This window comes from Notamacropus eugenii, chromosome 4, assembly GCF_028372415.1.
Source record: "Notamacropus eugenii isolate mMacEug1 chromosome 4, mMacEug1.pri_v2, whole genome shotgun sequence".
Taxonomy (NCBI): domain Eukaryota; kingdom Metazoa; phylum Chordata; class Mammalia; order Diprotodontia; family Macropodidae; genus Notamacropus; species Notamacropus eugenii.
Window position 1 is genome coordinate 472804235 of NC_092875.1, and position 20800 is coordinate 472825034.

The following is a 20800-nucleotide window of genomic DNA, read 5'->3' on the forward strand; positions in this document are numbered from 1 at the left end:
ACACATCAGTATGGTTTACTTTAACTCCTCTTAGAGTTATCCAAATGAAGATTTATGCCTCTTAGACCAACTCAAAGGATAAAAATTAGATTCTCAGGCTAGAATCTTTAAAAAAATGTTCAAGAGACAAGAACTGTACCCAAGGAAGGGGATTTTTGAAAAAGTATTGATGATTCCTTAAGTACATCTGCCTTGAAGGGACACTAGAGCGCTGGACACCACGAGGAAGAAAGCATCAGAGGTCCAAAAGAAAGTATTATCTTCTGTACAATTGAGTTAACAAAGAATTACTGTGTACTTTTTGTGGCACTCGGGAGGGGAAACAAATAATTATAAAGAACTGTCCTTGGCACTGGTAAGATCTGAATAGAGCTGAGAGATATGGGGTACATAGACACAGTGCAAGCCAGCGTTAAATAAGTGCCACAGGAGCAGAAGGGAAGATTGGCTCTAGTCTAGTTATTTGGAGAAGGTATTACAGAACAGGTGGAACCTGACCTTCATCTGGAAGGAGTGAGATGATTTGGATAGGTGGAAGGGAACAAGGAAGATGTTCTAGGTTTGTGGAATGGCAGGTGGGGTGAGGGAGAATATTGTGAGCAAAGGCAAAGGGGTAGGAACTTTCAATCAATGTGTGGGCAATAGAATGTTAAGGACAGGGCTCTCGACAGGTGAAAGATTGTGAAAGGTCTTGAATGCCAGATAAGAATTTTGAAATTCGTGTATAGGCAAAGGAAAGACATAAAGGATAATAAGATTAAGAACTGCAAGAGGTATTAGAGTTCATCTAATCCAACCTCTTAATTTCACAGAATGGAAAAGTGATTTGCATAAGAAGCAGCAAAACTGCGGTTTGAACCCAACTGCTCTGACTTCAAATCCAGTGCTCCTTCCATTATGCCAAGTATACAAACATACTATATTTTGGACCAGAGGAGTTACAAGACACAAGGGGTGTTTTAGAAAGATTACTCTGGCAGTTGCGTGTACAAAACTTGGGAAGAGGCAACAATGAAATCGATGAGATATCAACTGCAATAATATAGGCAAGCCAGGGCAGCTAGGTTGCACAGTGGATAGAGGCAGGAAGACGAGTTCAAATCTGACCTCAGATACTAGCAACTGCCTCTCAAAAAATAATAATAATGTAGGTGAGCCAATAAGAGCCTGTGTTGTCATGGTGGTGGGAGAGAGAAAGTAAGGATGTACGAGCAAGAACTGTCTAGATGTAGTGATTGGTAAGTTATCAGGGCAAATCAGAAAGAGTCAATGAAGGTAACTGAGATTTGGAGCCTACGTGACTGAGAATGATACATCCAGAAATGGAGAAGTTGGAGGTGTAGTTGATTTTGAAGGGAAGACAATGAGTTAGTTCTACATTGTTTACCCTCCTAATCAATTTACTATCTCACTCAGCAAGGTGGGCTTTCCAGACCTTTTCATCTCTCCTCAAATCTCCCATGGTTCTCCCTTTCCTCAGCTTCGCAGAAGAGATCCTGGCCTCATTTCACTGAAAAAAAACTGAGAGCTCCTTCTCTCCTCCTCATCTCCTATCACCCTGATGACACCTGTCTCTATGTCCTCCTTCACTCCTGTCTCAGATGAAGAGCTGGCCTTTCTCCTGGCCAAGGCAGACTCTCCACATGTGTGAGTGATCTCATTCCACCCCATCCTCTTCAGTGGATTTCCTCCTCTATAATGCTCCCTTAGTAATCTTTAATCTCTTATGGGCTGCTATTCTGCCACTGACAAACAGACTCACATCTCCCCTATGCATAAAAAACCCTTACTTCATCCATCTATCCATCCCTGATAGCTATTCTCCCACATCTCTCCTCCCTTTAATGGCTAAATTCCATGTACAGGCCATCTACGATCCAAGCTTCCTTTCACTCTCTTCTTAAATCACTACAGTCTGGCTTCCAACCTCTTCATTCAACTCAAACAGCCCTCTCCCAAGTTATCAATGATCTTTGTCTGTTTCTGTCTGTCTGTCTCTGACTCTCTCTCTCTCTCTCTCTCCCCCTTCTTCCCCCCCTTTTACTCCCTCCCCTTCTCCTCCCTCTTATCTCCATCTCTCCCTCTCTCTGCCCTCCTTCTGTATCTTCTCTCCTCCCTTCCCTATTCACCCTTTTCTCTTTCTAGAATGACCTCTCTATTAGTCAATCCTAGACATCAAAATTTTAATGGCCCTGAATTCCTAAAATACCATCATCGTCTTTGCACTGAGATACAAAGCAACAATAGTAGGGTTTTCTTTTAAAGCTTAGTGTTAAATGGCTTCTCTTACTTTAGTTTTATATTACCCTGTGGGGGTAGAAGGAGGTGGATTAAAATAAGTTATATGAAACCTGGACATCTTCCATGATTAGCCAGGCTTAGTAAAAGTTGGGGGCTTTCTTCCTACTTCTGCATAGACAGATCCAGGCTCTGGAAAGCTGGGATCCAGTTATGGTTATTTTCAAAAGTTTGCTATAAAAGAAGGGTAGGGCAGTTCCAAGCAGTTACAAAGTAGGAATGACGGGCCATTTTCTTCCAAAAATAGAATTTCTGAAGAGACCTAGTTCTTTAGATATTTCCAAAATGGCTAGAGAAAGGAGGGTAGAAGGGAAGTCCACCATCTTTTGAAATGCTGTCCATTTGTGGTGATTGTGGTTGTCTTTCTGAGGGCATGACAAGACAGGATATCCCCTCTAGTTCTAGTTATGGGAATTCAAAGCTGACAGCCAACTGGGTGTAAGAGTAAACTGCTCAGTTCATATGGAATTTACTATCAGGTTTCTTCCAGAAACAGACGACTAAGTCTTCTTTTCCCTTTGGCAAAGAAATAATTTTTGAAAAGCACTTGGGATGCTCCTTCTCCATCCCTTTGGTGGGAAGACTCAGAGAAAGAAGTCATTGGTGTAGTTGTTTTCAAGGCTACAATTGGAGATACCATAGAAGTGGACAAAGGCTGCTACCACCACCAGGACATGGAAAATCTGATGTGATTGGAACTATACACTAAAATTACCAGCCATGACGAAGAACCCATCCCCTCTCTGGACTACTATGGTGGCCTTGACAAAACCTTTTTGCAATAGTGAAGTGTATGGTGGGACAATTCCACTCAAACCAACTCCCAGGAACATACATAACTTTTTTTGTTTGCTAATATTTTGGGTGTGGTGTAATGCTCCCTCCTCCCCCCACAATGACAGCAGAGATGTTCAGAACACAGACAGTGGAGTGATAGATGAACTGTGAGAAACAGAAAAAATGGTTAATAGAGTCAGGGGACAAAGCTCCTGAAGATCTGCAGATTGATCTCTAAATCCTCTAGTTTGGAAAATGTCTGAGAGACTTTCTCTGAATGACAATAGATAGTGGAAAGGAGCCAGGAGAAAATGAGACAGAGTGTAGAATTGAGAAAGAAGAAAAAAAAAATCTCAGTGACCACTTGCTCCTGTGGAGAGGCCATGAAGAACATGTTTGGCTTGGGCATGGTCTGGTCAAGATTCCCCAAAAGAAAACAGTACAAAACCAAGTAGATGGCAAATATTGCCACTCACTATGGATAGGGAAGTTCTCTGAATATAGGGATGCAAAAGAGGCAGGGGAGATCTGTGACCATGAGGAAGGTAGTCAGAGAGCACATCACATGGGTTAACTGGCCAGTATCCTTTATAATACTTCCTATGCAAATGGTTCCACTTTCTCCATGGCATGGTGGGCTGGTTGAGGCAATGTTAGTACCTGTTCTTCTTGGAGCCCTGGACATATTTCTCTTCAAATTATTGGGGACTGTTTACCTTTCTCTCCTAGCAGAAGCTGCAGCTTAGTCAACTCTCCTGTGTTTGCTTCTCCACGATACATTCTACTCCCTAATTTTTCATGACCTTGTTCTCTCCTGATTCTCCGTCTACCTGTCCGACTGCTCCTTCTTAGTCTCCTTTGCTGGATCTTCATCCAGGTCATACCTGATAACCATTGGTGTCCCCCAAGTCTCTTCTCTTTATCCTCTCTACTATTTTGCTTAGTTATCTCATCAGCACCCATAAATTTCTTTATCATCTTTAGGTGGATGATTCTCAGATCCATTTGCTCCACTTCAACCTCTTCTCTGCTTGTATCTACAATTGTCTAATGGACATCTTGGACTAGATGTGGTTCAGATATAGTAATCTCAAGATAGCTGAAACTGAATTCAAAATTACCCTCAAACTCTTCCTTTTCTGAACTTCCTTGTCACTCTTAAGAGTACTACAGTCCTCCCTAGCTTGCCACCAAGGTGTTCTCCTTGACTCCTTATTCTCGCTTCTCTCCCATGTCCAATCTATTGCCCCATCCTGTTGACTCTACTTTTAAAGCAGCATTTTTCGTATACATCCCCCTCTCTCCTTTGACATTTCTGCACTGCCTGGTACAGGCTCTCATCATCTCATGCCTGAACTATTTTAACAGCCTTCTGATTGTGCTTTCTGTCTCATCTCTCCTCACTTCAATCCATCCTTCACTCAGCTATCAAAGTGAAAAACCATAGGTCTGTCCATGTTACTCCTCTATTTGATAAACTCCACTGGCTCCCCATTAACTCCAGATTCAAGCACAAAATCCTCTGTTTGGCTTTTAAAGTTCTACATAACCTGGCCTCTTCATATCTTGTCTAGTATTCTTATACTTTACTCCCTTTTCCACGTATTCTATGATGCAGTGACACTGGCTTTCTTGCTGTACTTCAAACATGCTTTTACTGAAAGCATGTCCCCCAGCCCTGAAATTCTCTCCCTTTGCCTCTCCGCCTCCTAGTTTCTTTGGCTTCCCTCAAGTCTCAGCTGAAATTCTATCTTCTGCAAGAAGCCCTTCTCAGTCCCCCTTAATCCTAGTGTCTTTCTTCTATGATGAACTCCAGTTTGTTCTGTGTATTATCTCTTGTTTGTACACAGTTGTTTACATTTTGGCTTCCCATTATACTGTGAGCTATTTCAAGGCAAGCACAGCTTTTGTCTTTTTTTTTTAATTATCCCTACCATTTAGCACAATGCCTTAACATTTATTGTTGAGTTATTTTATGGTATCTGTTGTATGGTGTCTGAATCTCTGTGACTCCTTTGGTAATTTTCTTGGCAAAGGTACTGGAGTGCTTTGCCATTTCCTTTTCCAGCCTATTTTACAGATGAGGAAACTTAGGCAAACAGGGTTAAGTGACTTACTCAGGATCACACAGCTAGGAAGTGTCTGAGAGGCTGGATTTGAGCTTGTGATGATGAATCTTTCAGTACCCTATTCACTGTGTCACCTAGTTACCCATGCCTCAGCACAGTAGGTGCTGATTTGAATTGACTGAAGTGAGGTTTTAGGTGATTACAGTCCATCTAAACACAGATGTCCATCAGGAAGAAATGTAGAATGTAGAATGAAACTCAGCAGAGAGGTTACAGATCAAACTCTAGATTTGGGAGTCATATAGGCATGAAGGCTTACAAGCAATATATATTAATTATTGTCATTAGTATATAAAAAGATATAAATAGATATAAAAATACATTCATATAAGCAATCACTGACGTAAGAGAAGTGGAGACCTTCAAGAAGGAGTAGAGAGGTAGAAGAGCCAAAGTGGAATGACTGGATTATAAGTTATGCTCATATAGGAAAAACATCTGCAAGTGGAATACTCTGTCTCATTTTAGCGGCCACATTTCAGAAAGGCAGAGTGCAAGTTACCCAAGAAGAGTAACTTGAATGATGAAGGATGTGGAGGAGATAGTGGAAAACAGCACCAGACATAGAGACTGGAGGCCTAGGTTCTAGTGCACTAACAAGCTATGGAACTTTGGTTAAATCACTTAATCTTTCTGGGTTTCATTTTTTTGTTTGTTTTTTGGAGGAGTTGAGAGGAGAGGGAGGAAGCAAAGAGAAGCAGGCCTACAATTTCCCTGGCATAGGAAACTCCATCCACCAAAGTAGAGCAGCCCCTGTTTTGTAATATATAGTCTTTGGAGTCGCATGGGGCACCGAGGTCAGTGACTGGCTCAGGATCATTTAGCCAGAGGTAAGACTTGAATTCAGGTCTTCTTCACTCTGGATCCAGTTCTCCATCCACTCTACTATGGCTTCCCCTTCGTTCACTTACTTCCAGTCAAAGAGAATTGGATGACATGGTCTCTAAATTCCCCTCTAGCTCTTGATACTCTAATTATTTAGAAGGAGGCTGGACTAAAAAAAAAAAACCAGTTTGAAGAAATGAATGGTGAAAGGGAATGTGATAAAAATCTGTGAAAGTATGAAGGGTATCTACATAGTGCATATGACCTTGTCCACCTAATCCTAAAATGCTAAAACTAAGGGTGGTCACCACTGAAATTTGAGGAAGGTTGTTTTAGGTCAAATAGCAGGCATTTAGCCTTACATAATGTTCAGTAGATCTATGGAAATTAAAATATAAATGAATTAATAAGAAGTCACATGATAACTTCACAGTGGGTTACCGAAAAATGCAAAGACACGTTTCACATCCAATCCTATCTCTTTGAAGCTAATTTTCTGATAATTCCACCCAAGTCCTATTCTGATGTTTCACTGTGGATCTGAGGTGATCCCAGGCTTTTGAATGCTAGGCCAGCAGAGTATAACACCTGGTGGAACTTGCCAAATTTCAAATATGAGCCCAGTGATGGACTATTTGCCTTTGTCTAAGATCGAGCCAGCTTAGCTCACAAAGGCTCAGCGCTAGATTGGCTGGAGGGTAATGAATTCTTTCCCCTACTACTGCTGCTCTGAAAGACCACCTACAAAGTTGTAGAAGGGCTGTAATTTGCACTGGTGGAGGGAGAACCCACAATAATGAAATCTTAGTTCCTTGAAGTACTGAAGTAAGTCGTGGAGGGAAACTGTGGTGTCTAACAAAATGGGGCTGGGGAGCAAAGATAAGTTAGTGTGGAGGGAAGGATAGGTAAAAACTAATTGAGAAAATCCTCAATGGAGTGCTACATCCTTGACTGCAGGATTTAAAGGAAGTGAGGTCAGGATCTCAAACATGCAATCCTTTGAATGTGGAAAAGTATGAGTGTGTGAGTGTGTGTGTGAATGTGAGTGTGTGTGTGAGTGTGTGTGTGAGTGTTGTGTGTGTGTGTGAGTGTTGTGTGTGTGTGTGTGTGTGTGTGTGTATGTGTTTGGGGAGGAGGGGTTATTAAATGACAGGGAGCCTGGGCAATGAACTGTTTGCCAGCATGGGAGAAAGAACATCAAGGCCTTTCTTTACATTGTGAAAGCCCTCTTCTGCTAAAGGTGAAGCATTAATCTAGAGGAAATAAAGGGCCTTCTTAAGGCATTAAATGCTACCTGGCAGCTGGGCACCAGGAAGGAAGCTTTTTCTTTTTTCCTAACTGCACTGTTCCCTTTCAGAGAGCTTTCACTCCTAGGGCTTCCAACTTAACGGGCTGGTACCCAAAGCATCACAATGACTCACCATAGAATGCTTCCCTCCACCCAAATAACATTTTTTAAATAATGGGGTTAATTTAGCTTGTCAGTCCTGTGATTTCCTTTTAATGTCAGAGCGAGAGCTTCGATCAGGGAAGTCAGCAGCTCAGTGGGGCTTTTCCAAAAGAAATATTTGCAGCTTAGAAGTGCTTTCCATCCACATCCCAGCCTTCCTTGATCAGCAGATGATGACTAGGTTGTTAAAGCCACATGAGCAACTGCTGAAATTGGGCCTGGGCAGACCCAGTCAGAGAGTGACCAAGGCAGCCCTTGATGCGAGAACTTTGAAAGAAGCAGAAACATCCCCTTGTATTTCCACCAGCAGCCCCACTTCCTAGCTGAATGTGAGGAGCAAGGTCCAAGTTCCCACAGACGTCGTCTTGGGCCTCATTCCGAGCTGCTCAGAGAGGGCCAAGACTGGAGAGGGCCAGGAACAGTTGTCTTCATCTCGGCTTGTGACTGTGGCACAATTTTAATCACAGCCTGAAACTCCTCCTCCCATAGGCTCAATGAATATGGCCATCCTTACCTAAGGATGGTCAGGGGCTTCTGCATATGGAAGATTCCACCTGGAGTCAGAGGACCTGGGCTCAAATTCTCCCTCTGCTACTGGTTACCTGTGTGACCTTGGGAAAGTCACTTAAAATCACCTTGAACCTCAGTTTCCCTCTTGATAAAAAAAAGAGCCGGACTAAATGTTCTCAAAGGTCCCTCAATTCTAAAGGCTGTTACTGATGCCATTTCCCCAGTTCCTTTTCCTGTGTTGGTTTTCTGTTTTTTGAAACCAGACAGATGATTTCATGAAGGGTTTAAGGGGAGGGACACCAAATATGGGGACTCTTGGCAACTTGTCTGTAACTCCTCTTCTTAAGTACTGAGATGTCAAAGGGCTTTCCTATGGTCACGCATCTAGTATATGTCTGAGATGGGACTTGAACTCAGGTCTTTCTAATTCCAGGGTTGGCCCTCTATCCAATATACTAAGTTGTCTCTCTCTTATACTCAGTAACTAAATAAAATTAGAGATAGACAATTAACCCAGGAGGCCCACCAGCAAGAATAAGCAATATCCAAAATGCCAGTAGGTTCGTGCTATACAGAATGATTATTCCTATGGTTATTTATCATTTGGTCTTTCTATCCCCAGTGCTTAACATAGCATTTTATACAGAGTAGGTTCTTTATTAATGCCTGTTGAATTAATGAATTCTAATACTCCAAATGCTTAGTCCCAAAAGAAAGTTCTCAACACCAAAGTCCTTGGCACTGCCAATGGATTGGCATAAGAAACTGACATGATTTATCAGCAGAAATGACTTTAGAGAAGAAGCATTTTGAGGCAGTGACCAATCACAATTCTGGAAGACCAGAGATGAAGCCTGCAACCCACCTCCAGAGAGAGGATGGACTCAAGATGGATAATGAGCTGACAATGAGGGGACCTGTTTTGTTTGATTACACATATTTGTTACAAGAGTTTTGGTTTTGCTTTCCTTTTTATAAAAAAAGTGAGAGTGGGAGCAAGAGAAAATTGAAATTTGTTAATTGAAATAAAATAAAATGTAAAGTAATTTTAAAAACATGTGTTACCATTCTATCTGTTTTGCCTCTGTATCATAAGGATCATGGACCTTTCCATCTGATTTGCGCCTGAAACCTATGTTTGCTGTCTCCTCTATTAAAATGCGAGCCTCTTGTGAGAAGCGTCTTACATTTCTATTGTATCCCCAGTGCCTAGTAAGCACCTCTTAATTAATTGTTTGATTCATTCATTCATGTATATCATGTTATAGGGTTGAAAATAAAACTCCCTTCTTGTCCCCAAGAAGCTCAGAAAGTGAAGTTCTGCAGGACTCCCAAAGATATGGAAATAGATGGGAACAAACTCTCTGAGTATTAAGAATTTCTAATTCCAGATTTAACTAGCGTCTACAGTGAACTGAAAGAGTCTGGGTGTATTTCATTCTGACTCAGGGTTAATTCTTTACTCCTACTGGTTCATCCCTCCTTCCTTTTCCTACCACCCACTGCTCATCCCACCCCACCCTACTCTACCACAGAGAGCTTAGAGATCTCAGCATATGAATCACTTGGGTTGCTCATAAAAACCAGAAAAAGAGAGAGATGAAGAATGCATCAGGGAACCCCAGCTGAGCCCAGAGAAGCCAGCACCAAGGAGGGCATCCATTGCACACACACAGCCAGTGAGACTGAGAATGGGTACAGGAGGACAAGTGAGGGCAGAGCCCTTGGATTCTTTCTACAGCAGTTCCACAGCATCCTTCATGAAACCAGCTCATAAAAATCTCACTCGCTTCTGAACTCTTATTGCCCCTATCACTTAGCTTTCATCATTTTTATTCCCCTACAGTGCCTAGCACAGGGTCCAGTGCATGACTGTAACAGGTTCTCAAGGAATTAACAGATATGTGGCCATTCTGACTGATCATTATCAGGTTAAAAAAAAAAACCAGCACAAGTTGATCCATAAGAAAGAACCAAAGGCCATGAGAAATGAGAAGAAATCTCTTCGCTCCGCACTTGGCCAAGGAGAAGCCAAGGCTGTAACCACAGGCGAAGGCCCTGGATTGGTTCTCACGGCATTGTTAGGGAATCGGCTGACAAACACCATTATTGAGAAACCGAAGAAATACTGTAGGTTTGTTAGGAGAATACAAACTGGCAAAAATAAAAAATGAGTCCAAATTCCAAATGGCATTTCAAAGGCACTGTTAAAAACAACAAAGTCTTTTGCTAATAACTGCTGAATCACACACAACCCGCCATCAGACTTAATCCTATAATTACGTCAGGTCTGCCTGGTGTATTGAGTTACTTCTCTGCATTCACAGCCTATCTGTGGTGGGCATCTGACATATCACTGATAGATCAGAGCCACATTAAGTTGGCACACTGCAAAGTCAGCTAATATTACATCATCAGGCCCTATCCATTTCACATAGTTTAGTGCTGGGCTAAAATCAGGGATTTTACAGCCAAGGTACGTGACTAAGATTTAATGAGATTATAATGAGAACAAAATGAGATTATTGAGTTAAGCCTTTTCGTACTGTTCCTACTTTATTTTACTAAATGTTTGTTTTCTATCCACTCAGTTTCCTTCTGATCCTGACTATAAAAACAAAAACAAAAAGATAGTGGGAGTATATGAAGATACAGATATGGCCGCCATATGCTAGCACATGGGGACAACAGTGGCATCAACTTTGACATCCAGTTAGCATATAGTAAAGCTGTTCTAGTACACGATGCAAACTCCTTGAGGACAGGCCTCCTACTTCACTTATCCCCCAAGCCTAACACAGCAGACATCTGATTCACACCTCCTGATTGACAGATGTTTTTGAATAACCTCCTGAACACGTATGGAAAGCCTGGTACCATAGCAAATGCTTGAAAGTGTTCATGAGTGACCACAAAGAAGGCATCATTCCAAGCCTCGTAAAGTTCAGAATATGTTCAATACTTAGATTATGTAGGAGAAACAAAGATGACAGCCAAGGTCTTTGCCCTCTAGTAGCTTACAATATAACTGGAAGACCTGAAAAAGATAGCCAATGCTTAGTACTAATAAATGTTTACTGATTGATTGATTAATTTTATAAGGATGAACAAAGAAATTGTATGATAGCTATTAAATGAATGAGAGACAATAAGGGCTATAGGAATTCAGAGGTAATTGGGAACTGGTAAGACCAGAGAAGGCAGAGAGCTGGCCTTAAAGGTAGGAAGACCTTGGCCAAAGTCCAACACATACAGGCTGTGTGGCCCTGGGAAAATCACTTCATCTTTCAATGCCCTGGGAACTAAGACCACAAGGAGAAGAAGAGGTGTAGATTTGCAAGGGTGGAGGAAGTGTTCCCCGCCCCAAAAAAAAATGAGAGGGGAGGAGGCAGGTAGTGGAAGGAAGTCTCAAATCCAGCGTCTGACATGTACTGGTTGAGTATTTAATCTCTCGGTGCTCCTGATTATCTTAGACGCTCTAGCAGAGACAGGGATGCTTATTCCATCAACTACAACCCCAAAGTTACTGAAGTGTATACCTCCCTTAACTGAGGGACTGCACTACGAGGCATACCCCAAGGAAGTCAGAGACAGAAGGGAAAGACCTGTACACGGAAAGTGTTTGTGGCTGTCCTATTTTTGTAACAAAGAACTTGAGGCAAAGTAGATACCTAACCAATGAGGAACGGCTGAATGAGTTACAGTATATCTAAATACCTTTACTCCCCACCCATCTAACTGATGTCTGCCTGTCTACCCATCCATCTATAGATCCATCTGTCATACCTATCATATCTTTCCATCCATCCATGTATCAATCATATCTATCTATCCATGTATCTGTCACATCTATCCATCCATCCATCTATGGGCTTGGACTATGCTTCACATCTATAATGGATACCTTGAGAAAGGGCTTGTCAGTCAACTGCCCTATGGCTCTACTCACCATTCCCGTGACTCCCCAGACAAAAAAACCCCTTCCCACTGGTCGCTACCCTCTTATATGTGTTCTCCGTCATTAGAACATAAGCTCCCTAAAGATGAGAACTAGGTCACTTTTATTTCTGCATGCCCAGGGTCTAGCATAATGTCTGGCATATAGTAAGTGTTCAACAAATAAATTCATTCTTTCATATACAAGTGGAATGTGCTACAAGAAATGACAAAGAGGATGGATTCAGATAAACTAGGGAAGACTTATATGAACTGAAGGAAGCACAGTGAATGAGCAAACCCAAATGACTCAGTTACATGATGGCCACGATACTATAAAGGGAAACAACCTTCAAAGTCTGCAGATCCTCTGCTCAAAGCCTGATGAGGAAGTGAGCCCTTTGCCTCTGCAGAGAGGGCATGCGCTAGAGATGCAGACAGCATCCAGGAAAAATAACAGGAATGCATACTAAAAATCCAACTATAGGTAACAGAAATTCACAGCATCACATACTGTCCTTTCTTGAGTTTTTTACTGGAATTTTTGTGTTTATTTCAAAGGTCATCATAAAATACAAATTTATAAAATTTAGCTTCACATTATATATTTATATTGCACTACAAATTTATTGTTTAATATGGGACATAACATTGTATTGGGTACAGGCATTGAATACGAACTTATTACTTATATTATTTAAGAAAATAGAAATATATATCCATATATTTGTATCCAACCTATGCAGTTACTTATTTACTTCTTTAGATAATACTACAAGCAATACAAGGAAATGTACATGGAAGTGTGTGTGTGTGCATGTGTGTGCGTGTGCATGTGTGTCTGTGTGTGTGCATGTGCGTGTGTGCGCGCGTGTGTGTGCGTGCGTGTGTGTGCATGTGTGTCTGTGTGTGCGTGTGTGTATGTGTGTCTCTGTGTGTGCGCGCACGTGTGCATGTGCGTGTGCGTGTGTGTGTGCGTGTGCGTGTGTGCCCAAGCCCATTTGGGGAAAAAGAAGCTGTAGAAAAAGCCCAAGCTAATGGGCTTCAGATATTCCAGTCTGTGGAGAGAGATAAGGCAAGAACATTTGAAAGATTAAATAAGTCAGCGTCGAGATGGCCCTCCACTCTCATTACTGTGCTCTGAACTCGAGCCGCTGAGTCTCCAGCCTCCTTCAGATAATAAATCTTGGTCAGTTGGGTTTCTAAGCAGTTTTGGCCGCATGGAAGTGTCTTGCTTTTATAGCTCTGGGATGCATCTACAGCATGGGGGCTTTCCTTCCCTTCTCCTGGTGCTATGCCAAGTGAAGAAACTGTTATTGTGGGTTAGAGAAAGTGATTCGGACCTAGAACAAATGATAAGCTCACAGACCAGCTACAGAGGCTGCTTCCAGGTGAAGCCAAGAGTCTATGGAGTCCCAAGAAATACTCTCATATTCATGTAGTTCTATTTTTAAAAGTTGTGTTTTATTGTCTTTTTAGTTTTCAAAGTCCTTTGAAAGCCTCTGGGGAGCTCTGACGGGTCCACTTTGGAGGAGGTTCTAGTGGGCACAGATAGGCGTCCTAGGCCTTCGCTCCTGGCTCTAAGGCCTTCAGAGAATGCAGTTTGAGGAAGGAAAAGAAACAAATAATAAATCTATCCGAGAGAGAGGAAACAAAAGGGCACAATAAGCTTCTAATTAGTTCCCACACACCTCAGTGACTCTCAAGGTCCCTGGGCTTATGTAAGGAGGTCTGCTCTGCTTCTCGAAAGCCTATGAGCAGACTCTATCATGGGCAGGCAGCCCAGGGCAGCCCAGCATGAGCTCAGAGTACATCCTGTCTTGGGTGGAGTGTGATCCATTTCTTATTCCATTCACACCTCACAACAGAGAGGAGCACAGCCAAGAACACATTCTGCTTGGAATGCCTGAGCCACAGGCAGCTCAGCAGAGCCAAATGTTTCTTGAATGTTGCATGGTAACGATTTAACTCCCAACTTTGCTTACAACTCCCCATCTGAGTTCCAGGGTGTTCACACACACACACATACACAGACACACATGTGCACATACACAGACACATGCATGCAAATACACACAGGCACACACAGATACACACATACACACACATACACACAGAGATGCACACACAGAGACACACACACATACATACACACACAGAGACACAGAGACAGACACACACAGACGCACGCACAGACACACACATATACACACATGTACACACACATGTACACACACATGCAGAGACACACATAATGCACATACACACTGAGAGACACATACACACATACACACAGACACACACCCCTACACAGGCCCTGATGCACTGTAGTTTCTTACTCATCTACCTTTACCTAGGGTACCTGTTTTCTTCCAGGGCACAAGTAGGATATTCTCCCCATTTTGTGGGGAAATTAATATCTAACAAATGTGCTAGATATATGAAGTTTTCTTTGTGACCCATCATTCCCCACCTTTGAATTAATCTCTCTCCCTGCCCTGAAGCTCTCACTCTCCAATGACCAATGTTGTCCCCTGGTTTCCCACAGTCGCCACCTTTTGGCTCCTGGCATTCCAGAATCATTCTTGCCCTTCCTTGGGGCAGTTAGATAGCACAGTGATAACTAGAATCTGAAAGACCCAAGTTCAGATCCAGCTTCGGTTATTTACTAGCTGTGAGACCCTAGGTAAGTCACTTCACCTCTGTCTCAGTTTCCTCAACTATAAAATGAGGATACCCAGGTATCTCCTCAGGTTACTGCGACAATCAAATGAGATAATATTTACAAATCTCATCATCAGTGCCTGGCACATAAAACGTATTTGTTCCCTCCATCCCTACCACCACCTCCCCCCCCCCCAATCTTGTGTTCTACCCCCCAAGGTTCTGTTCTCCGATTTCTACCTTGTCAGTCTATGTTAATGTTAGACTAAGGGTCTCCAGACTTCATATTTGGCTCCCGACTGCATCAGGGACAAAACAGAAACTCCTCAGCTTGGCCTCTAAGACCCTCCACACCTTGGCTGTAATTGACCGTATCTCACATTATTACCCATTCATGATCTTTACATTTCAGTTAAGCTGTACTCCAGATCTGTCATTCCACTTCTAATCTCCATCCTTATGAATTTGCACAAGCCCATTCCCATGCCTGTCATGCCCTCCTCCAGCTTTGCCTTCTCAGAATCCCCACCTTCCTTCAAGGCTTGGTTCAGATGCCACCTTTCCCTGATCTCCCCGGTTACTAATGCTCACTCCCTTCTCAGACTGCCTTGTGTTTACAAATCTGCACGCATGTGATATATCTCCTATAGAAGCTGAGCTCCTCAAGGGTAGGGAAAGTTTCATTTTTGTCTTTCCATCCCTGGCATCTAGCACAACGACTGGGAACATACCAGTCTTTGGTATAACTTGGTTGAACTGAATTCTTCTAAGTAATAGATATTTGTGTTTTAACAGGAGATACAATTCCTTAAGACCAAGGGATGACACCAATCCTGGGAACTTCTGGTACGACAGCAGGTGAGTGGGAGAGATCCTTTCAGGACCCCTCTGGTCACTTCACATATGATAACTGCTATTCTGTCTAAATAACCACAACAGCTAGTATTTAAACAGCACCTCAAAGTATGCAAAGTACTGTACACATATCTTCTCATTTTATGCTTGCAACCACCCCGGCAGACAGGTGCTATTCTCATCCCCATTTACAGAGGGTAACATTATGTGACTTGCCCGCATTCACAAAGCTAATTAAGCGACTGAGGTCAGATTTAGACTTTAGGTTTTCCTGACTCCAGGTCCACTGCTCTACCCACTGCTCCACCTAGCTGCCTCTCTTAGAGGTTGAAAAGGGAAGGAAATGTTACATAGCAGTTATCTTTAAAAGACATGCAGAAATTACATTATGAAAAATGTTGTTTATTTTGAATGAAAAGTAGATCCAAGTATTCTGTGAAGTATTTATTGATCGAGCTTTCAAGTTTGGGAAAGAATGTCTAGGGAATTTTGAAATCTAACGTTTCAGTTCAAAAAGCAGTTGCTGCTGCCAGTCACTTTGGCAAATGGCGGCTTTTGCCATTTTTCCATTTGAGCTTATTTTCTACTGAACACAACGCACCGAGTCATTCTTCTGGTATTTCCTAAACTATTCTTTTAACTGAAAAATATGACTTAGCATTGAATTACCTTTGGATTCTGATCTGGGAAGTATCCACTAATAGATTTTGCTAAAATTCAAGACGAACGCTCTTAAAAGCATGGGCCGTACCATGGATTATGCCAAATACACTGAAGTTGTGTCTCATGAAGCAACTGCTCTGTTTACCATGTGCCTCTGAAACCAGCTGCTAAGTCATTATTGGGGTGTGCACCAAAGATTCCCTTTGGGACAACTCTCTCTTTCCTACCTTGTTGCAGTGGAGAGAGGAGACAATTCCTCCAGTAAATCTTAGGGTGGGGAGAGTTCCAATGGCCTACTCTTTCCCGTCCAATCTGACATGAAACCATGAGCACATGGCCCTGCTATAGCTTCTATTTTGTTGAGGCTTTTCCTTCCTGCCTTGGGTGCAAGTTGGACATGGATACTAGGCTGTGGTCTTGTGAGTGTTGAAAAGTAGGAAAGGCACCAGGGGTCCAGGAACTAGAATTCATACAAGGGTTTGACAGTAAGTGAGCCTCATGAGGAGTGACTTGTTGGATCCAACATAATAGTGGACTGAGGGCAGATAAGGGAGAGTGAATCCTCCATTAGCATTTTAAAAGGAACTTGGTGGAATAAATGCTTTACAGGGGCAATTTTGTGTTTAAGGCTATGCTTCCTGGGGACTGTGTTACAGGGGAAACTGTCTCTGGTTCAGGGGGGATATCTGTACTCCTTACTGTATTTTTCAGTAAATGCTCCTTTTGTAAAAGATCACTAATATTAATTATTTAAATAATATTGGGGCCTTAATCACTGCGTTAATTAATATTATAAGGGAGATACTAACTTTAACTGGACTTGGATATTGGGGAGAACACATCAGAATGGGGGTTCAGCATCAGAAAGATATCCAGTTTTGCAGGGATAACCCTAGGACACTGAGGTGGGAGGGGAAGATGTAGCTAGCCCCCTGGGAAACTGGATTCATGAGTGTGAGTGGCAGTTATGAGAAGGGTCCCTAGAGATTATATAGGCTACAGACATCTATAAGTATATACAGAATCTATCTTAAATGAATAGAAGGTAATTTGGGGACAGAGAACACCAGCAGCCAGGGAGGTCAAGAAATGCTACAAGTAGAAGGTAAAACTCAAGCTGAGTGTTGAAGGAAACCAGAAATTACAAAAGGCAAAAGTGAAGAAGGAGGGCATTTTGTGGCACAGAGGATAGCCAATACAAAGAAACGGAGGTAGGAAATGGAGAATCACATATGAGGGACAAGAAGTAGGCCAATGTGTCTGCCATTGTTCAGGTGGTACTCTTCGTGATCTCATTTTGGAGTTCTCTTGGTAAAGATGCTGGAGTGGTTGGCCATTTCTTTCTCCAGCTCATTTTACAGATGAGGAAACTGAGGCAAACAGGGTTAAGTGACTTGACCAAGGTCACACGGTTAGTAAGTGTCTGAGACCAGATTTGAACTCAGGTCTATCCACTGTCCCACCTAGCAGGATGGTAGTCTACAGCACTGAGGGTGGTAATACGTAAAAAGAAAGACAACATTGCAAGGAAGAAGGCAGTCTTGGTTTCTGTGATGCAACAGAACCTGCCACAGCTGTTATTAGAGGCGTTACACAAGTACTGTTTACAGTCTTTCAGGGGATCACGTGGAGTCACCCACACCCCAGCTTAAAACTCTGTAGACACTGAATTCACTGAGCTCAGCAAATTGCTACAAGCATTCTGAACCTCTCAGATCCATACTCTGATTGGCCCGGTCCCCAGGTTCAGTGATTTATTGTTTTAGCCCCTGGCTCCAATCCGGTCTCTACCCCTGGGGCCTGCTGCTGCCTTGTTGTCCCAATGTTTTTGCCTTGCTATGTTACACAGATGTGATGTTTGCCTCTGGCTCATCTGGACCCTATTTTGACTGTCCTACGGCTGATCTCTTTGTCCAGTACCCACCATTTTGCTTCAGACAAGCCCTAGATCCTACCTTTCTCCTGACCTACTATCTGCTGGCTGGTCCTAAACCCATACTATTAAGCCCTGAGAAGTAACAGAGTATGGTGGAAAGTGCTGAATTTGGACTCAGCATGGGCTTTAATGACGACATGTGAGCAAGTTGCTTTAGTGATCTGAGCCTCAGTTTCATCATCTACAAAATGAGGGAGATGGATTATTTGATCTCCAACATCCCATCCATGTCTAAATCCTAGAGGCAGCTAGGTGACCCAGGGGAGAAAGTGCAGGACCTGGAGACAGTTACACCTGAGTTCAAAAACTGCCTCAGATATTTAACAGCTAGGTGACCTCGGGCAAGTAAGTTAACCTGTCTGCTTTACTTCCCTCCTCTGTAAAACGGGGATAATAATAGTACCTACCTTCCAGGGTGGTTCTGAGGATAAAAGGATACAATATTAGTAAATTTAGGATTACTGTTTACTAACAGTGCCTATTTGTAAAGTGCTTTGTAACCTTCAAGCACTAAATGGTGAGGAGGAGGAGGAGAAAATGGCAGAGGAAGAGGAGAAAAAGGAAGAGAAGGAGGAACCTATGACCTCAGTGGCCATCCCACATCAGGTGCCCTATTCTGGCTCCCACTCAGAGATGAACACAGTCCAGACAGACCAAGCTAGGCCCCGGAGGACTGACTAATCAACCAATACTTATGAATTACTTGCTATGTGCCAGGCACCGGGGGTACAAAGATAACCACAGCGCAGACCCTGCCCTGCCTTGGAAAGACATCGTGTACATGAATAAGTGTAGAAAAAAATAAATCCAATATAAGTGTTTTGGAGGAGGAAATTAGCCCCTGGGGAGGGGCTCGGGTCAGGAAAGGCCTCCGGGAGTGTGGAACCTTGCCCACTCTCTCACCCAGAAGTTGGCCAAAATAAGCAGTGAAATGGGTACGCAATACAGATTTGGCTGATTCAACTCAGAGCTTGCGAAACTTGATCTCAATACACTCTTTTGGATCAGGGTCTTCTGCTCTTTTAATTCAACAAATGTTTGTCAAATACCTTATGCAAACAGAGGGCTGTTCTCCCAAATGAGTCTGCTAAAAATCTGAAATGGACCTACTATTCTACTAATTGTGTTTTATTATGTTATACTATCATGTTATGTATTTATTATGTCACACTCTCTTATACTATGCTAATACACTGTAAGTGGCACAGTGGATAGAATGCCAGGCCTGGCAGACTCATCCTCCTGGGTTCAAATCTAGTCCCAGACACTGGCTAGCTGGGTGAGCCTGGGCACGTCACTTAACCTTGTTTGTCTCGGTTTTCTCAGCCGTAAACTGAGCTGGAGAAAGAAATGGCAAACCATTGCAGTATCTCTGCTATGAAAATCCCAAATGGGGTCACAAAGAGTTGGACATGACTGAAAAATAGGTCCTAGAAGAGGCACTGTTCTGTCATAGGATGAAACAGAAGGTTAATTTAACCTCTTCCCATCACCAATGAGGAGATACTGCACCATCTTCTCCAGACACAAAGAGCTTATAAAGGAAAAAAACCAAGGGACATGTGTGGTCACAGGATATTTCAGATGAAGAAATAACAATGTTCCCTCATTACAGTCTAAAGCAGTTGCATTTGTGGACTCCAGAGGCCCAACACAGAGCAGATTGCCTACATCCACTGAAAGCCATTGTGGCATTAGAAATTTCTTCTGGATAAAACAAAACAGATGTGAGAGAGGGAAGATTAAACTTGGTCATGAGAGCACCCAGACTTCCAGAAAATATGGATATTCCAGCACCTATCATTTTTGTGTGATTCTAACATGTATCTAAAAGTTTAACTAGCCAGAACAGCTAAAAGCGAGAGAGAGAAAATAGAAACATGGAAGTAATTACTGCTGTGGAGGACAAACTTTAAGTGTGCATCCACATTTCATTTTTATGTGATTTTTTTTCTGTTGGAAAAGCATGCATATTTCAGTGTAGACAGATAGACAGAGTGCTAGAACTGGAACCAACAACACGAGTTCAAATCTTGCCTGAGACACTAGCTGTGTAATATTGAGCAAGTGACTCGGATTCTCTCAAGCTTAGCTCCCTAATCTGTAAAATCTATAGCAAGTGTATCCCAGGGGAGTTATGCAGCAAACGCTTTGTCGTCCATACGGCATCCTATGCTGCTGCTCTGCTGGACCTGACTTCTCACGGCCCCATCTGAGATTTTCCTGGCAGAGCAGATGCAGTATCTGCCCTTTCCTTCTCCAGCTCATTTTACAGATGAGGAAATAGACAAACAGGGCTGAGTGACTGGTCCAGGGTCACAAGACTAGGAAGCCCAAGGCCAGATTTGGGCTCAGGAGGATGAGTCTTCCTCTCTATCAACTATGCCCTTCAAGTACTACATATGCTGGCTATTATTACATCGAGGCCTTTAGTGAAAATTAAATATTCATTGTTTCTGGTCAGGAGCTCCCTGAGAAATCCAGCTTCGTATTTATTTATTTGTCCAAACCATTCAAGTGAAACAACCTTTCTTCTTCTGCAAAACTATACGAGTCTGTAACGGCTCTAATGTGTCCCTCAAAGACATTTTGGTACTTTGGCTGTTCTGTCGTTATGGCTGATTTAGGAGCAAACTGCTTTGGAAACAAAAAAGTGCTCAGAGGTTAAGACAGATAAGGTTTCAGTCAATTAATCGTCAATCAAGCATTTGGTGAGTGAACACAGGTAGGTGCTACAGGCAGCCGGCTGGTGCCATA

At 42.6% G+C, this 20800-nt stretch overlaps 1 protein-coding gene and 1 pseudogene across 1 annotated transcript in view; both read right to left on the bottom strand.

Annotated features, from left to right (window-relative positions):
• Nucleotides 1-20800, bottom strand: part of ARSB (arylsulfatase B) — a 260017-nt gene that overhangs the window by 44457 nt on the left and 194760 nt on the right. The gene's annotated exons all lie outside the window — the stretch shown is intronic.
• On the bottom strand, nucleotides 2118-3970 carry LOC140498788 (adiponectin receptor protein 1 pseudogene; annotated as a pseudogene).